At 42.2% G+C, this 4,875-nt stretch overlaps 1 non-coding gene and 1 pseudogene across 1 annotated transcript; both read left to right on the top strand.

The window, feature by feature from the left end:
• The window catches only part of LOC123054917 (cytochrome c oxidase subunit 2-like), a 2,085-nt pseudogene extending 1,996 nt beyond the window's left edge, over positions 1-89 (top strand).
• A 1,048-nt stretch (positions 90-1,137) lies between these two features.
• TRNAD-GUC (transfer RNA aspartic acid (anticodon GUC)) lies at positions 1,138-1,211 on the top strand. Its single transcript has one exon. It is a non-coding gene; the product is annotated as a tRNA-Asp (tRNA).
• The last annotated feature ends 3,664 nt before the right edge of the window (positions 1,212-4,875 follow it).

The following is a 4,875-nucleotide window of genomic DNA, read 5'->3' as shown; positions in this document are numbered from 1 at the left end:
GAACTAATCATGCCTTTACACCTATCGTCGTAGAAGTAGTGACTTTGAAAGATTATGCGGATTGGGTATCCAATCAATTAATCCTCCAAACCAACTATACTGGGGAAGCTGAAGCAGAAATGCAATTCTCAGTTGAGGGAAGGGGGAAGCTCCAGGAAGGCCTCGCTCGCTCGCTCAAAAAGCTCTAACGCTCGTTTACGAGTGGAGTGCATAAGCCCTTATTGAAGTAGGGTGAGGCCTTACTACACGAGCTCGTAAGTCAAGCACGGAACGAGCCTTGTCTACGAAGCTTTGCTTCATCATCTTGCTTGCTTCTGGCGAAGCTTAACGCACTATAACATAGGCATGCATGATGGTATGGTAGGAAGACTCCTTTTAAGGCCGACCACTACATAGGAGCGATAGGAAGCCAAGCCGTCAAAAGGAAAGGCGAGCAGCCCTTATTGCAATAGCAAACGGCCTACTTATAGCCCTATTTATACCCTTTCTCGGGGACTTCAACGGGCCTTACAAGCTCAATAAATTGCAATTCTTCACCTTTTCCTCAGACAGTGGGAATGCATTTTCTTACTTGATTGACATTGACAGATATGTGTACCACACCGAACAAGCAATATGTCATATGCTTGATGTACCAGCCAAGCCAGCTCTTTTTTTCTCAGTTCCCTTATCCTTAGCGCAAAAGTAAAAATAAAATGAAAGAGAGTTTTTATTTGCAAATGAAAATGAACATGGATCTAAATAAATTAGATAATCAATAAATAAGAATTGGAATAATAGAAAAAATATCCTTCGCCCCTTATCTCTTCATCATCGTCGGTTCCGTCACTTGTGGTATTCGTTTAGAATCTTGTTGACCCTACTCGCTTACTCCTATTTTCCTTATTTCTTTTTCTAGATAATTAATTAGAACTTTCTTGAAAGAATGGGGTTCTCTCTGGGGGGCGCACCCTCTCTTCCTTTTTGAGAAAGATGGGCTTGTTTTTTTTCAATAAGTTCTATTGCTTTGACACATTTAGTATATAACATAATATATATAAGAAAAGTACTAAAGGCGAAGGGCATTCTGTTGTACAACTACTTTGGTATAGTTACAAAGGTAGTAGGTGACTGTTGAATCGACAGTAGTTACGAAAGGGGGAAATAGCTCAGTTGGTTAGAGTGCTGGTCTGTCACGCCAGAAGTCGCGGGTTCGAACCCCGTTTTCCCCGCCCGATCTTTCTTTCTTCCCGAGGTCATACCTCTGCCACTTTACCCTGAGTTTCACTAAGGCATATAACCCCATTCGGGTAAGAGGAGCAAGCAGTGGGGAACATCTATTTATATGCGTGTTAGCATCAACAGCATCTTTTTGAAAGTAAATTACATCGATCCTCGGTGCTAGGTACTCAGGTAAGTAAATCCTGAGGATAGAACTAGAGCAAGTAAGCTCATCGCACTATCAAGTCAGTCAGGAACTAGTCTGCCAAGCTTAAGAAGAAGTGAAAAGTAAGCAAGTTGTCATCTAGTGAGGGCTAAAAGACACGGAGAACATCCCCCCTCTATTTGCCAATAGCTTCCGCCTTCCTCTCTTTCATTTCATGTCGGTTCAGCCGAGCCAATAGATTCCATAGGCGGGTCAGTTATAGCTGTAGTAGCCTTTGATTAGGTCCTTTCAATAGACTTTCCGTAGCTATAATTCGATAGACTTTCCGTAGCTCAGTACTGCTGATCGTTGACGCCCGCAACTGTACTTACGGCTGTACTTGTGAAAAGAGATAGAGCCGTCTCGCTATGACTCAAAGATGGTCAAAAAGCTAATAGATGGGCCACAAAAGGTAGAGGAGAGGGGGTAAGAAGAGTAGACTTACTACTGGATACAAGATAGGGTATACAGCTAAAAGGGTGAGATAGAGGAATGAAATGAGCCAGTGAAACGGTCCACGACCACAAGTATTGAGCTATAACCATAAAACTTGGGGAGTGCCTCAAGAAAATCCATTGAAATAGAAGACCCAGGTTGTAATGGAACAGACAAAGGTTGAAGAAGACCAGCAGGAAGGGTGTGCTCACTCTTGTTGAGTTGACACACATTACAGTGAAGAACAAACTTGGAGGGAGAAAAAGAAACCAGAAGGGACCCATTGTTTCTGTGCAAGTCGAACAATGATGGAAAAGCATCCAGTATGTAGCCGACATATGCCAACAACCCAAATGCACATATGCTAGTTAAGTTGAAACTCCTAAATTAAAGCGCAAGCAACAAAACTACTTTTTTGAAGGCGCGGAGCGTTGAAGAAGAGCATAGCTCGATTAACACAACTAGGGGCAATATGGTTCATTTTCCTAGAACACCACAACAAATGTCCCTACCAGCTGTTGCCAGTGAAGCTGAAACCATGGCTACCCCTCAACAAGCCTCTAGCTCTTATCCTAGGCCTGAACCGCCTGAACCTCCAATTACCGTACCATTGGTACTGAATACGACCACCACTCACACCTATTCCAGACCTTTAAACCCCTGACCACCTAGACCTCTAGTAGCAAAGCAACTAAAAGACCCAATCACAAAAATAACCCTCTCTATCCCCCTCAAAACCTTGGCACGAACACTTGTTTCCAGCCACCTATGGCCTTCCTCACAGCTCAAAACATGATAATATTAGACCTAATCCTGCACCTCCACCACCACAACCAAGACCCAATTCAATACCAAATATCCAATTTTCCCAACCAATACTTTTGCCCTATGCTGGAAATTCCATGAAACCAGAAGTGCCAATATATACTTACCTTAACCAACCGCTTCCAACTCAACAGCATGACCCGTACCAATACCTGCAAGAACAAAGGCCGCAAAATCAATATCAATATGGGCAGCAGATACATCAACCTCCTAGAGTTTATTTTCCAATATTTGAAGGGGCCAGGTCTTGGATACAAAAGTGTGAACATTACTTTTCGGTGTACCAAGTTACGGATTGGTACAAGGTAGAACTTTCGGCTATGCACCTTAGGGGGAGAGCTGAAAGCTGGTACAACAGTTTCTTAGTGAATAGGGGACAAGTATCTTGGCAAGAGTGAATTCAAGAGATTGTAGAGAGGTTTGAGGTAAGAAATGTGGTTGGTGTAGTTGATGAGTTTAATCACTTGAGGCAAAGAGGAAGCCTAGAAGAGTACAAGTCACACACAATTGGCAGAATTGAGGGCTGCCATGTTGAGGTGCAATCCCTATTACGATGACAACCTTTTTCGACAAAGTTTTCTTGGGGGGTATTGTAAATAGAGATAGATGTTTCGTCCGGCTCTGAGAAACAATTCGGCAACCCCGCTCTTCCCTTTGCCTCTTCCACATCTATTTTTGAAACTTGATTCGGTTGAGTTTGAAGCAAGGATCTAATCAGATAACGCTTTGTTCTCCAATGAATGGAGGTGGAATAATTTATTGAGATAGAGAAAGCTACATCTCGACTTTATTTAAACGAAAGAAAAAGGTTAGTCCTGCTCCTAGACTTCCAATTCCAAGTAGTAGTAACGGAAAGGAACAGGTTTAGGAGAACTTTTTTTATGTCTTTCTTATAGCGATCGCTGAAAGTCAGTCAATGCCCTGGCTTCAATGAATGAAGACCGATGGGCTACGAAGTGGAGATGATGTCGTCGTGTCATTGCTCGTGATGTCTTCACCAGGATTTGACTTACCAATGTGAAAGGTACCGTGCCAGTGGTTCTATCATTTAGATAGAGAGTGATCTTTCCTTCTTGTCGAAGAAAGATATGACGTTGGGAAGGGAAAGGGAGTAGAAACGTTTTCGTAGCCTTGGGGCGAAGGGCTGAGAGTTCCGTGATCCAGTTCTTTGAGCATACATAGGTTGAGGATGGAACTCCTATAGCAATCGATGTGGAAAAAGGCAACAGCCGAGAAAAGCAGAAAAAGCGAGTGAGATCTTGACTTTCTATTATCATACAACATAGAAGTATTTAATCAAATCAGAAAGAGCCCTGGGATTTGACCAAAACGGCATAATTGAAAGCTCTCGTCTCAGTCGCTCGCCTAAGAAAAGGTACCGGGTTGCTCCGTGATGACGAATAAGCAACCCAGCCCAATCCTTGCTTTCATAGAAAAAGGTGAATTTACTCGAATATTCGTTCAATGACTCAATATTTAGTAATCAAATCATGCGTTTGTTAGATCATTTAGTGATAAATAAAACGAGAATAAAGAGAGAGTCCTCACCTCAATATCGACAACAATGACCTGGCAAGTGAAGTAAAGTAAAAGCAAAGTAGAGCCCGGTTGATGTCAAACGTTTTCAAATCTTACCCACCATATCCATTCATGCACGTTACTAGATGAAAAGTAAAAAATAAAGCAATGATGGTTTTTATCAGAGCCACTTTACAACCGGTTTAGCAACTTCTTCATGCCCCTACGAACGAAATATTTGGAGTTTGACAACTGGTTGACGCCGGTTGATACTCGAATGAATATATCGCCGGTAGATACTTGCTTTTCTAATGAGGTAGACACTTTTGCATGTTAAGGTTTCCACTTCAAACCATCCAGATTTACACTTCAATTTCTCGTTGTTGACACGGTTTACACTTGACTTCATTCAAACTGACACTTATGTATCTATCTAGGCGGGCGGGCACTTAACCAAACTCAGGTTGACACAAACTATACAAAAGTCTTAATTAGGGTGTTTTTTTCCGATCAACCCGAAACTCCGAACAGAACCGACCCTGACTAGACCTTTTCCCAAGCAACTCCGAATACTGGAAAATATGAATGAAATTCGATAAGAGAAATCAGAGCATGTTTCTAAATTTGTGATAACTACTTATTTATGAGTGAGAAATGCTTCATGCGAGCACCCTTGGCGGCCTGCTTTTGAG

The sequence above is a fragment of the Triticum aestivum genome, chromosome 2D, assembly GCF_018294505.1.
Source record: "Triticum aestivum cultivar Chinese Spring chromosome 2D, IWGSC CS RefSeq v2.1, whole genome shotgun sequence".
In the NCBI taxonomy this organism is placed as follows: domain Eukaryota; kingdom Viridiplantae; phylum Streptophyta; class Magnoliopsida; order Poales; family Poaceae; genus Triticum; species Triticum aestivum.
Note: the sequence above shows the minus strand (reverse complement) of the source record. Positions and strands in the feature narration are given on the sequence as shown.